The 14,377-nt window shown below is 46.3% G+C and overlaps 1 long non-coding RNA gene across 1 annotated transcript; it reads left to right on the forward strand.

The window, feature by feature from the left end:
- Window positions 1-316: 316 nt before the first annotated feature.
- On the forward strand, window positions 317-10,476 carry LOC144151711 (uncharacterized). The gene is made up of 5 exons (XR_013318946.1): window positions 317-510; window positions 2,152-2,219; window positions 2,822-3,317; window positions 4,910-5,206; window positions 10,130-10,476. It is a non-coding gene; the product is annotated as an uncharacterized LOC144151711 (long non-coding RNA).
- The last annotated feature ends 3,901 nt before the right edge of the window (window positions 10,477-14,377 follow it).

Consider the following 14,377-nt stretch of genomic DNA (forward strand, 5'->3'; position numbering starts at 1 on the left):
CCCGATAACGCATGGGCAAAGTACCGAAGACTTAAAGAAGCATTTTGACAGGCGCAACTCCAACTGATTCAATCCAAAATTGTAGAACCGAACCGCTGCAAACTTCAAAAAGCGCGCGCTGAGTGCTCACTCAAAAAAAAAGATAAAAAGTCGTTAAACATTGCAATAAAGGAGTAATTTGTTGCATTTAAAAAAAACTTGGCTTATAAAATGTTTTTTGCTTTTTATTAAGCGAAAATATTTTACTTTTTAGTTTATGCATTTGTGGTAGTAGTTTTCAGCACCACCAGGGGTTCCTCTGTCGCTTCAATTCAAACACAACAACCGTTGGTCGCGTTTGAGTTGCTCTTGCGTTTGTAAGGTTGTTTGCGCAAAAAAAAATGCTTTTGAGAGAGTAAATAGGTAAATGGTGTTTTAAATGCATCTCCAAAATACCTTGCTCAAGCCTTTGTATGCGTGAAGACTGCCACGGTTCCCCAAGCGTCCGGAAACGACTCTGCACGAACAAAGGTGAGTAGCTACTAGCGTGATAAGTAGTAGCAGAGTTTCTTGCGGTCGTCGTTAATGAGCTATCACTGCACAGTACCGTAGTTTGGCGAATTCTGTGCGCAGCACACGCCGGTGCCCAGCACCACAATTTGTGAAGAAGTACACGCTTGGGCTTGCAAACTTTTGGCATTACCTTTCTCGTTAAAGAAAACTGTTGAAATGGTACAAGCAGTACAACGAATGCACAGGCTATCAGCCGAGCTCGCGCTGAGCCTTTATGGACTAGTGATGCCCAAAACTTTCATAAATTTTGGTGATGTCACAGCACAACGATGGAGTGCAATGTAAATACCCTATTAAGGCAAAATGGGGGGGAGCAACTGTACTTTTTTTTTATAGTTGGCGCCTTTCATGCTGTAACCCCGTTTTTCTTGTTTTTCGCTCACATTCTCAGATTATATATGACGCATTGGCCGAGAAGAAATAATAGTAAAAGAAAGCGTCTGAGAGCACGTTGACCAGACAGAGTTGTAGTTTCTTCCAGGCTCCACTCATTGTCTGTTGTCACTGCTACCAAGATGACACTAACAAAAAAAAAAAACGAGAAGTTTGTAGTAAGTCCGCATGTACGCAATGTTTCTCACAGATTCCGGAAAATAGCCAGTAGATAACGCATGTGACTACAGAGACTGAATCAGAAATCGTTTGTAAGGCCCCTTTGATGTGATAAAATCCTACATAGGTCAGTGCGTTTAAGAGCACAGTTTAGCGTATGGACATTACAAATACTAGACAGTTGTTGCGCATTATGGTGCGTCCGCAAACTAAAACTCAACAATACAATAATCCTACTCATAACTCCAAAGAAAACAATGGAAATGACGGAGGAATTGTCGTTGTTCTGAACACAAATTGTTGGAGTTAATACACCATCTGTTTCCAAAAACTCGTATGAAATGCATGTCGTGCGATTTTGTAATCTGGACCAAAAATAAAGCTGGAGTGGGGCCAATTTAAGACAATTTGCATTGCCACTGACCGTTACCATATCTCCATGCTGCATTTATTGTTGATGTGATCAGTTGTCTTGAGATATTCATGATGGGCATATTTAGTAAATTTCTGTCTGAGCTAAAAATGAAGCTAATAGACTGCACATTTGCCTTACTGCTTGTTCCATTTTAGTTGTATCCTGTCATGTAAAACAGTATGACAAAAGGAGAATGGCATATTATCTAGCTGCAAACGTGTGTTTATGGAGAAAGTTTGCAATGGTATTGCTAGTGTCTGACATATTTTAGTTTTCTTCTGCTAACTCCCATTTGAGTTATGAATAGTACCAGACCTTCCCGAAATATTGTGTGCATGTTCAAGGCACTGCCCTAGAGTTTTATTCATTCCAAGCCTTTCACTGTAGCAGGTTTGAGATTTTTGAATAAGATAAGCTCATTCACAGGCAAAGGCCGGTGAATGAGCTTTTGACTTCTTTTTTGTCCTTGTGCAGTAGATATTTTCATGTTATAGTAAAACCCCTCTGCATCCTTGTTTACCTCGAGATAAGTTTTGCTTACCTTAAGTTTCAAACTGCTTTAATTCTCAGTGCTTTAGTTGTGTACACTTTATTATCTCGCATTTTTGCCGGCATCTGGTCGGTGCGTTCAGGGCGCCTTTTCAAGCTTTGGATGTCAACAAAGCTGCCAAGGAGGTGTCGCTGATCAACCTGTCCATGTGTGAGTAGGCCAAGCCGCGCTTGCACAGGGTCAATTAGGACGTTTCTCATTTACAGAAGGTAACCACTTTTTGTGTATAGCTGATGTTGCAATTGGAATTTTCCTTGCAGACCCATGATGTGTTTACAGTGCAATTAACCGGTTATGCTGGGTGCATCAGGTTTTGGCAGGATGTGGTATGCAATTTGTGTGCACTAAATGAGAGAGAAGCTGTGCAATTTGTGCTCACTGCCCTTCATGTTACCGCTTTGCATAGAGCTGCCCTTGTGTCTAGTTTTCTTGTCTTCAGGTTTCACCTAGGAATATTTATAACTACGTTCATTGGGTTGTCCTAGGTTTAGTGGCTTAAAGTGGCGTCAAAATGATGTTAGGGCAGGAGATGACAAAGGCTTCAATTTCAGCGTCGTACCTGGGAGATCAAGTGGTTGCTGTTTAGCCAGCTGCAGGGCAATTCGACGGGCTTGCAAACCTCAGAGCTTTGTCACTTGTGGCTTAGCAATGTTTATCACACCGTTATATCCTATTTCCTAAGGTAAATGTGAGTTTTCCCCTTCCGAACTGCTATTTGCACCTATTGGTCCAGTAATCATAAAATGTCCCAGGTGGTGGCCTCTGGATGGGAAGGCCCTGGTTGGTCTCCTGCTCTGGTGGCCGAGGTGCAACTGGAAATCCTGGGCAAGCGCAGCAAACAACGGACGGCCCCACTGTGGGCAGCTCAGCTGGCCTGGGCCATCGTCCGAGATGACCTGAAGGGCCACACCCTGGCCTATTCGGGCGGCTCTGTGCGGCAGCGACAGGGCTCGGCCTCAGCAGGCGCCATGCTAGGGGAGGTCACCCGGCAGGCGCTGCTGTAGTGTGCTGTATCCTCAGCCACAGCCGAGCTGGTGGGTGTCAGCCTGGACCTGACCCGAGCGCTGTGCCTTGCAATGCTACTCCCGGGTGGCCCTGCTGCGCATCCGGAGGGCGACTTGTGCTCACTCGTGGTGCATGGAGTGCTGTATCGGGGCGCCTGGCTGCGGCCGCAGTGGGAGCCCAGACACAGGGAGCTCAAGGGCAACGAACCAGTGATGTGATATCTGCGCCGAACCGTGCCGAAAGGTAAATCCTGCTACATACTTCTTCATTTCAAGCAATCTGCGCCAATCTTGTACCGAAACTTCGTTTCGCCGGGTTTCCGCAATGTGTTGGCTCTGGTGGGAGGAGTCCTTTACGCCACGGGCGTTGAAGGCATCTTTTACGTAAAATGAAGTGGAAGGAAGTTTTTACATAAAATGTGCTGAGTGCCTTCTGCACGACTGCCTTTCAACGACTGCCTTTCATTTTGCAGAGCCTGCGCTTCTTAAGCCCACAGCTGAGGAAAGAAAAGTCCTCTAGAGCTCATTTTAGGGTGCTGCAAGTGATCTAACCAATGAATTGACTTTGATGGATGAATACATGCTCGTCCAGCTTGAACATGTTGATCAGATCCGTCTACACGAATTAACGAGTATTGGCAGTAGAGTTTTGAGAAGGAGGCTAACAACAAAACCAAATTCCCTCTCTTGGCTTGGCTAGTGAAGGCATTGCTGTGCATTCCACATAGAAAAGCGGTTGGGGAAATGGGCTTCAATAAGAACTGCCGGCACCTTAATGAAAGGGCTCAGTGTGCGATACAAACTGTTCATGGCATCAGGCACATTGTTTCGTTCTTCAAGCGCTTTGACGGAGATGCAAGTCGCTTCAATGTGACACCAGAGGTTTTGAGAGCAGTACAAACATCGAGCAAAGACTGCCAAGAGCGCATTGCGGCTGAAAAGCTCAGGCAGCTAAGCAGTGGTGTCTTGACCCAGCCAAGGCTGGTCCTAGTCATGATGACCGAGACAGGGTCCAGCAAGAAGTGGAGACCACAAAAATAACATGGTGGCGAATACGGAGCATCTAATTAGCCTCGACATGAGGTCCAAGAGCTTCGGGTATGTCGAAAGTGGGCAGTCTCTTTTACCTGAGGGTAAAGCTAGAATGGTGGCAGCACTGGACAAAATGGCACAAAAAACAACTTTGGACCTGTCACGATAGTTCTACTTTCATGCATATTTAACCAGAGAAACGTGGGTTTAGCACAAGTATCTGTTTTGTTTCGTTACATTTTCTGCTTACTTAAACAAGCTCAAAGGTGTTTTCAGGGAATTTAGTCATATTGTGTTTTATTGCCATGTAGTCGTTTTAGCTTCAGGATGTTGTTTTCGTGTACATCAAACTGTCCACTAAGTGACTGTGTTTCGGTCATTCTGGTTTCATGAAAAGTTCTGTAGCCTACCGAATTGAATGCTACCCCGAAAGTCAAGTTCCTTCAACTCTGGGCTGTCCAGAAGGCCCGCGTAGCGGCGGAGAGTCTCGGGCTCCCTGTCCCGACGTGGGAGATGCCCTCTACACCTTGACACCGGTCAGGTGTCCTTCAGGACCCTTTTTGGAAATAAAGTTTCACCACCACCACCACCAAGTTCCTTCATGATCTGTTGGCTCATGTGGTGTATGTACACATCGCATGAACTCTTTTGGTGCTTGTCCTGAGGCATTTCATAGTCACTGCTAAAAGACGTCTGTGCGGCAGAAACTCGTCTGTACCGAAGGCATTTTACTTGTTTAAACATTTCTGTGTGCCCAGGATGCTGCTTTTGGGGCTCCTCTTAGTTGTTTTCCTCCCCTTCCAGCAGCTCTCAGCCGTCCTGTGCCCCATGTGGGTTCCAAGCAGAGAAACACCACCTGGAGGTGGCTGACAGCCCTGCCTGCTGGCCATGGAGAGTGGCCAGATTTAACAACAGGGAGGCGAGCTGCTGGCCGCACGGCGGAATCTTCGGCTGCTGGACCAGCTGCTGTTGCTGCCGGGCTGTGCCAGGGAGCGGGACAAAGTCCACAAGGTCCTGGGCTCCTACCTGGATGCCTCAGGAGTCATCCCCATGCCTCGCCTCCCAGCCGGGTTGATTTGGAACAACATTGAGGAACTGAGGGTTTGTTTGTTTATCTTCTCTTGTGCATGTGTGTGTGCGTCTTTTTTAATACCCCTTTTTAAGCGTCACTGAAGTGATTTGTAAATATTGCAGGAATACTAGTGCGAATTGTAGTCTGGAGTCTCTAGGCCATATTTTCACGACTCGCGGCATTTACGTGAATTTATTCGGTAGAAATAATCAATTCAAAAATGCGGCCTTCCTCCGCATACTTCTTGCTGATTTCCTGACATTTTGTGTGACATCAAAACAAGATGGTTTGGCTGCACTACTGTGCAGCTCGCCGACCCTCCGACAGAGTCAGTCGGTCCAGCGTATAGTCTTCTGGCCGCCAGCGGGTCGTCTTAATTTGTTTGCTCAGTTGAAACTAAGCCATGACCCGTTTGTGCCTGGAAATATCTGCCTTTAGTTTGTTAGTTTGTAGACTGTATTCTGTTTTAACTCACTCCACACATGCGACGCTCCGCTGACTGGTACGCTAGTGAAAAAAATCAAAGGCCAATTGAAGGTGGGAGAAGCTTTATCAAAGTTAATAAATGTACAAAAAAGAAAACTGCACATAAAACAAGGACACAAGGGAAGACAAATAGACACATAGGGTGCAGACTAGCAAGTGATTTTTTATTTTAGTGAAAAACACATCATGAAGGAAACTGCGGTAACCTAGGGCACAGAACAAAGGTAAACAACCAAAACCACAGCCAAAAGACTGAGCGCAACACGGGGGGCAAAGAACCCTACACTAGGCATGTGCAATCGCTTCGCACATAAACAAACAAGGTGAGGGCCGGGGTAGTCCAAGGACACTAAAAATCACCCCCAAGAGTCCCGTTACGATACGCGATCTCGGTGCTTAGTAGGGACACTGACGGTGAACTGACGCAATCTTCGCCTTGATTTTCAGAATCGCGTACGCTTCAAAAATCTCCTTGCTGCACGCACTCCTGTAACGCTGTGTCACTTTGCATGCTTTAAGGCGTGGCGCACAGCCTTTGCAGTCTTTACAGTTGGTGGCCAGGTTGCTGCCGGTAAAAGTGTGGAGGCTGTCGGCGTGAACCCTCAGTAAATCATTAATGCATCGGCCCATTTGGCCGATGTACGATCACCCACAAGACGGGTGTTTCGTAGAGGACGCAGCTTGACAGTTGAAAAAGCAAGGCTAAAATGGGGGCTAGTTGGTTATACATCTTCTTGAACCGCGCTGTTCTAAAACTTAGACAAGGGAAGAGCACACAAGGACGGGGCAAAGCGCGAGTCCCATCCTTGTGTGCTCTTCCCTTGTCTAAGTTTTAAAACCGCGCGGTTCAAGAAGAGTTAACAAAGCGCTTCTCGTGTCTTTTCTGGCACCCCGCATGTCTATTTTCTTCAGAGTTTACATGCTTACACAACTTGTGTAGCTTGTTAGGTGCCGAAAAAACAACACGAGCCCCCACCTTTTCCCTAGCTTTCTTGATCCTGTGCCCAACATTATGAACGCAAGGTAAAACGGCCATCTTGTCGCCCTTGCCCTGTTCACACGTCGTCTTCTTGGTGCGTGACTCGACAAGAAGCTTATCGCCAACTGCCAAGATAAGGTCGCAAGGAAACCCTGCTTCCTTCAGTCGCTCCACCTGTGAACAGAAACTCGCCTCAGCTTGGTGTGTGCACGAGCGTTGCAGCGCATTCCCGAGAGCTGACGTGAAGTGAAGCAGTCCTTTTTGGATCGAGGGGAATAGATCCAACACACATGGTCACAGTTCACCTTGGGCTCCATATCCAAAAACTGCATCAATCCCCCAACCGGTGCTTCTATTGCTTACGAAAAGACATTGAGGGTGGAGCGAAAGAGTTCAAAACACTTCAACTTGATGTGTAGTGCCCTCTGGATTGAGCTGCTACAGCACTAGGAAGTCGTCAACGAAGCGGAAAATCTTAATGACGTTAGTGCGGAGCAAGGGAAGCAACTGATGAAGTTGTCGAAACGTGCGAGTAGGAGGTGACTGAATATTGGGGCAAGACACGACCCTATACGTACGCTGTCCTTAGGAACATAGGAACGACTACACACCCCTTGAATTGGCTCAGCTGGTTAGCCCACTGGCACCGTTGCAGAGTCACAACTGCCGGTTGTGCCGAATCTTTCATACGGAGGCCCGAAGGATTTGGCACAACCGGCGGTGTTGACTCTGCGACGGTGGCGATGGTGGCGTCTGCAACGGTGGCAGCGGCCCAACCAGCTGAGCCAATTCAAGGGGTGTGCAGTCGTTCCTATGTTCCTAAGGACAGCGTACGTATAGGGTCGTGTCTTGCCCCAATATTCAGTGACCTCCTACTCGCACTAACGTCATTAAGATTTTCCGCTTCGTTGACGACTTCCTAGTGCTGTAGCAGCTCAATCCAGAGGGCACTACACATCAAGTTGAAGAAGTGTTTTGAACTCTTTCGCTCCACCCTCAATGTCTTTTCGTAAACAATAGAAGCACCGGTCGGGGGATTGATGCAGTTTTTGGATATGGAGCCCAAGGTGAACTGTGACCATGTGTGTTGGATCTATTCCCCTCGATCCAGAAAGGACTGCTTCACTTCACGTCAGCTCTCGGGAATGCGCTGCAACGCTCGTGCACACACCAAGCTGAGGCGAGTTTCTGTTCACAGGTGGAGCGACTGAAGGAAGCAGGGTTTCCTTGCGACCTTATCTTGGCAGTTGGCGATAAGCTTCTTGTCGAGTCACGCACCAAGAAGACGACGTGTGAACGGGGCAAGGGCGACAAGATGGCCGTTTACCTTGCGTTCATAATGTTGGGCACAGGATCAAGAAAGCTAGGGAAAAGGTGGGGGCTCGTGTTGTTTTTTCGGCACCTAACAAGCTACACAAGTTGTGTAGGCATGTAAACACCGAAGAAAATAGACATGCGGGGTGCTGGAAAAGACATGAGAAGTGCTTTTTTAACTGTCAAGCATGCGTCGTCTACAAAACCCCCTTGTCCAGTGGATGATCGCAGATTGGCTAAACGGGCCGATGCATTAATGATCGACTGAGGGTACATGCCGACAGCCTCCGCACTTTTACTGGCAGCAACCTGGCCACCCACTTTAAAGAACTGCAAAGGCTGTGCGCCACGCCTCGAAGCACGCGAATTTACAAAGCATTACAGGGGTGCGCGCAGGAGGGAGATTTTTGCAGTACGCGATTCTGAAAAAAAGGCGAAGATTGCGTCAGTTCACCGTCGGTGTCTCTACTAAGCACCGAGATTGCGTTTCATGACTGGACTTTTGGGTGTGATTTGGTTGTTCATCTTAGTCCTGTGCCCTAGGTTATCGCACATGTGTAGATCACAGTTTCCTTCATGATGTGTTTTTCACTCAAATAAAAAATCACTTGCTAGTCTGCGCCCTGTGTGTCTAGTCGTCTTCTCTTGTGTCCTCGTTTTAATCGCAGTTTTCTTTTTCGGAATGTACCAACTAGCCCAAGCTTGCATTCTATTCTACTTAGTATAGGTACTAAGAAAATAATGTCAACTGAAACTTGCCATACAGGGAAAAATCAGGGTGCATGAAGCGCTTTTTTGTGCTGGGTGAACTAGCACAGCAGTCACCAGCACGATCACACATCTATGAACGCTTTTCTGCTAAAGGAATGCAGTCACTAAAGGTGAGGTATTTGTGAAAATTTGAGGGATGCTTACTGCAGAAGCGCTATTCAAGAAATAGTCGTCTGGGCTGCTTGGAATGCCGAACCTAGATAAAAATGTGAACTGGGTATACATTATATACATTATACTTATGCCCTTGCCAACACTGGCTTATGGCGGAGTGATCTGGAGCACTAGGTATATTGTTATGCAATTCGCAAGCTCAAATCCCATAGCACTAAGTGGTTTATTTGTTTTTGGGCGGTATTTTCTATACTAAATTCACAATTTTGGTGCTGTTTCTGTAAATCTGGCAAAACTTTGTCGTTTCTGTAAACCTAGCAAAACTTAAGGGTGTGCAAATTATGCAAGTAAATACGGTATTTTACAGAACCGACACAAACTGGTTTGAATTCTAATCTTGGACATTGTCCAATTACGTAGTAACTTGTATGAACGTCACTGCTTTAGTTGCTGTGGCTGCCTAAGACCGCGCATGGCAGTTTTTCCCTTTTCAGGCCTCATAAAATAAATACCGCCTTATCGACAGGATAAACGATGAAAAGTGTGTTTATTTGAGCCATTATGCGCAGTTCAAACAAAAAAGACAGCAGCTTGACAAATTCACTTCGGTGTCCTACAACCCGCCGTCAATGGCTAGCCTGAGGTCGCAGCTGAGCCTGAGGTCGCAGGTTCACTTCTCAATTGTGGTGGCCACTTTTCTGATAGAGGTCGAAAGCAAAAACGCCCTTGTGCTCGAGATCCCGTGCAGGTGGTCAAAATGTTAATCTAGGGCCCTCCACTATGGCGCACCTCATCGCCTGTGTAGCGTCGGCGCGTAAAACATAATACCCCCTCGTGCCTTTGTCTCCTCTCTATCTGCCTGTCATGCCCTCCCCCACTCCCCACACGAGTGGACATACTGGTGTCCATCCTTAAGTGTGACAATTTACAGCTGCTGGTGCACATTCCTTTCTGCCTTCCTGGAAATTCATTCATTTTGGTAAAGGATAAAAATTACTGCGACCTGAATTCTTATACTTGCTTTCTGGCACCTATACCCATCAATAATACAGTCGAACCCCACTACAACGAACTCCGCTTCAACGAAATTTCCGTTTCGACGAAAAATTTCCAATTCCCCATCAGTTAGCCAGAGAAGTCAGTGCAACACAGTCCTCGCCCCAACGAACCATTTGTCTAGCTTGCTTTCGCATCAACGAAATTTAATAAGTAGCTGTCTGTCTGATACCTTTCACTGCTCACTACTGGTACACATTGTAAGTGACGCAGTGCCTTGTGTTCTACCCAGGCATCCTGCTGGCACGGGCAACACGGCTGGAGGCAAGAAGCAAGGACACTCAGCTTCATGGGAACAAGCCAGACTGCTGATGACTGCCACATGAAGCTATCATCCCTGTTTACAAGTATATAGTGGGTTGACGGTTACCTTTTTTTGTGAGAGCTTTCTCCTGTAATTCCTTCTGCTTTAATGCATATACCTAATGTTGCACTACAAATAAAGCTTGGTTTTCAAAAGATTACAGGTTGATTTTATCATTTTGTACACAGGACACAAAACATGTGAAATGAGACCTAGCTGGCATCAAGCAACTCTATTCTTAAGAGTTTATGCGAATACCCCCTATTTATGTTGTGCTAACATCACCCTCAGTTGTGCTGCCCACTTGATGCTTTCTCTGTTCACACAGGCCGGTTGTGGATGTTGCTGCCAGCTGTCAACAATTAACACACCCAGTGGTTGCTTCCAGAACACTCGGCAATGACCAGCCCTTCTCCGATTAAGTATCTTTGAAACTGCGTGCCAGTTTAAGCAAAGATATTTATTCGGAGAACAGCGGGCAGTCGAGTCGGTGTTCCAAAAGCAGCTGCTGGGTGCGTCAGTTGTGGGGACAGCTCGTAGCGATATTTCAGAGAAAGAATTTAGTGGGTGCCACGAAGGAACCCCTGAGTAAACGTGGATAACGTAATTCCTGAAAGCTCTTGAAAAGGTCTTAAAACTCCTTGAAAAGAAGTTGTATAGACGTCAACAAGAAGGTGCTGAGACATCCTACAAGAAGTCCTGTAGATGTCTTGCAAGCACCCAGATAGACGGCTATAAGCGTCGCGTTAGCACAGCTACAAGACTTCTTCAGGACGGCTTTTATAAATAACTTCTTCGCCAAGATGTCTCTAAGCAGTTCGAATCGTCTTGTGTAGATGTCTTTTAGATTTACAATAGCCCTTTTTGCGTTTCATGGGGGTGCATGAGTCCGAGTCCTCCACAAGAGACACATTTCCGACACACTGGAAAAAGTTTAGATTTGGAGAGGGGGCATGGAAGTTCAAAATTAAACAGCGAAATCATCTAGCCCTCCGTCTAATAATTATGATGGTTGAACACAAAGCTTTCTTCGTGCGAAATCGAATGGGAAATGGTCAAAGTCAAAGACGCTGCGTTCAAAAGACCAAACTGCGTGCTGGTCAAATTCGACGCTTATCTAGTCAAAGTTTAAATCCAGAAGGCAACCAAGGAAACCCATACGATAGAGCTTTGCGATAAACCATCATCGTCGTTAGACGGAGGTGTGCATGATTTTTCAAGCGTAGGTGGCAGCTTGTAAACCGACCGCAGCATTCAGTTGTGAAGCTGAGTACAGGTTTCGGGCACCCTCCTGTCTTGCGTCCTTCAGCCACGCAGGAATTGGTTTTTGAAAAACCACTTACCAACTAGCCAGCAACCATTGCAATTTTTGTAAAGCAATGCTTCTCCACGATAAGCAATAACATCCTACTATCATGCGGTATTTATTCCATCAGCGATTCCCGATGACTGCAGTAAGAGCATTTCTGTGAAATTAAACACGTTTCAGCCGTAGGTAATGAAGATACGGAAGCGTCGTCCGTCACAATTTCTGTTTTGAGGTAAATCTTCGAAGACACCCTCCAACTTTGCCTTTCGCTTGTGCACGACGTCGGCGCCGTTTCGTCATCAGCGCCGCAGCATTCCTAGATCGGTTGCACACATCGGCTTTGTGGGAGCATTTAGCGGCAATATACTCCTCGATTCGCGAAACAGCATGCAGGCATGAAAAAATTGCATGAAGCAACGAACTTCCACTTCCAGCTTGACTTCCAGCTTGGCGCATTGAGTGTCGTCTGCTATTTGTAAATACTGAGTATGGGCGTAAATAACACACATGACATGCCTCGTAAACGTCACATCCACACTCAAGATTTACCAATCTGAAAAATGCACGTGGGGTTACGTTCGCTTTGCAAGCCGCACCGCAGAAAAACGACAGAAAGCCATGCACAACTACGCTGCGCTGACCGCCACCGGCATTCCACTGACGAGCGGTTCGCCACGGGCGGCGCTGTTCGCTGAAACGACGGTGGTGCCATACAACGGCCGCCCGGTCCCTATTGGGAGGGAGAGGAAGTCGCGCCTGCGAGACCACTGCGCTTTCTACGGTGATTCTGGGAACCAGTTTCCGCGAGGCCGACGGCAGTCTTGGAATGACTCACGCCCTGAATGACTCACGCCCGTCAGCTGCAGACTTCCCAGAAGACTCTATCGACAAGAGCTATTTACATTCCGCACCACCTCCCTAGGTCTCTTAATTGTACACGATCAAATATGTTGGCCTCCCCTTTTCAGATGCAGAGGAAAAGGCGATGCAGATAAGAAACACCTGCTCCACGCCGCATGTAGACTTGTGCAGGAACAGATGCTTGGAATAGCTTGGTGAGCTGTACAAAGCACCTCACTGATGATTGTGCAAGGGTAAACATCCACCCACATCTTCTAGGAATTCTGCACTGCAGGGGCCCTATTCTTGACTGCACAAATTCACAGTGAATTCGCCATGTTTTTTGCGTAAGCACAATCCAGTGTAATTTGACGCTTCACTCATAAAGATCACAAGCAAGGTATCAAATATTGTGCAAGAAAGATATAAAAACACTTGGCATGTATTATCAAAATAAGACGGTAGCTGAGGCTGGCAAAAGAAACACATTTCTGCAGGTCAAAATTGGCGTCAACACCACAAAGCGATCGAGTAACGTTGCCCAAAAGCGAGCGAAATGGGGCTGTCGAGATAAGAACGTCACACATTTTTTTACAGTGTCTATTTCTTTCAATCGCTTATAGTTGAGCTCTCTGCTTCAATGCAAGCTTTGTTGCGTTATCACCTTCTTGGCCGCCACCACCGCCACGTTATCGTCTGCTGCTATGTTACAAGTTTATGGCATGATCACAGAAAAAGACGGCCGCGACCATCGCTTGTATGACACATAACAGCAGCGAAGCGCTATGCCTGATACATAACTGCGGAGCGTACCGATGTCGCTGATTTCTTCGATTAGCGCAGTAATGATTAAAACAGTCACATTTCCTTGTTATGTTTCTGTTGAGTTCAATCATGTGACCCTGCAGCTTACTAGGGGGAGTGTGGACAAATGCCATGCATTGGATTCTCTTTGTTATAGAGAGGCTTGTACTGCTCTCTTATGTAGCTGTTGTGCCAAACAAATAATTTTCATTTTATTGCCAAACATAAAAGCAAACTACGGCACGTTATTTGTATGCTCCGTGATCGCTGACTTGGAAACAGCCAAAACTATTATTTATTTCGGTAGAAAACATACTTTAAACCATGCGTCATGCGAACTGTGCCTGCTGCAAATTCACAGGGTTTTCACGGCGCCGAAGGTCGGTGAAATTTTTTGCCCTATTTCACGGCGGCAGCAGCCACCATTTTCAAGCTGTTACGTAACATTAAATCACTCTTACGCAGGCTGAAATTGCCAATGTGTGACGTAATCGTTCCCGCCAGCTGTTTAAATTATGTCCCGTCTTCTCAGCCAATCACAGAGAACGCGTGACATACAAGCCGTATTGCTATTAAATAAAAAAGACAGGTGTACGTTGTCATGCCCGCTGCATTAAGTCTAGTTCATCATTGCTGGCCAAGAATTATGTGCTTTCAGTAACAAGAAATAAGGAAAACTTTAGAACTGGTGCCTGTAAACATCATGAAACGTCAAAATGACGAACGCACACACAACCGTTTTGTCAACCGGAAGCGCGTGACCAAAACTGAAAGCCAATCAGAAAAGACTTCCGGCATATTCACAGTTCACTGTGAATTTGTGCAGTCGAGAATAGGGCCCCTGGTCTTGATGTCAGCTTTAAAGTATAATGCTTTGCTAATTTGCATGGACGCTTGCAGTGGAACTCAATGATACTTAGTCACTGCGACATTAACTGATATATGGTGTGTTCGCCGAAACTGAAATTCTGTACCCGATTCAAACTGCTTAACCATGGTGAAAGCAGATGGGTTGCCCTTCAAATGGGGAGAGGTGGAGCCAGCAGAACTTTGTTAGAAAGTGTGGAAATGGGCACTTAATCCGGAAAAGTGGAAAAAAAGATTTTAATGTCACTTTCTTTGCTCCATTCATTTATCTTGCATTGCTCAAGAGCTAATATTTCTTTCGAAGCCAGCAGGACAGTTGTGAACTGGGAATGAAGCAAACAAACTGGACTTGGCAA

The sequence above is a fragment of the Haemaphysalis longicornis genome, unplaced genomic scaffold (genome assembly GCF_048455015.1).
Source record: "Haemaphysalis longicornis isolate Haplotype H1 unplaced genomic scaffold, Haemaphysalis longicornis Haplotype H1 scaffold_9, whole genome shotgun sequence".
Taxonomy (NCBI): Eukaryota; Metazoa; Arthropoda; class Arachnida; order Ixodida; family Ixodidae; genus Haemaphysalis; species Haemaphysalis longicornis.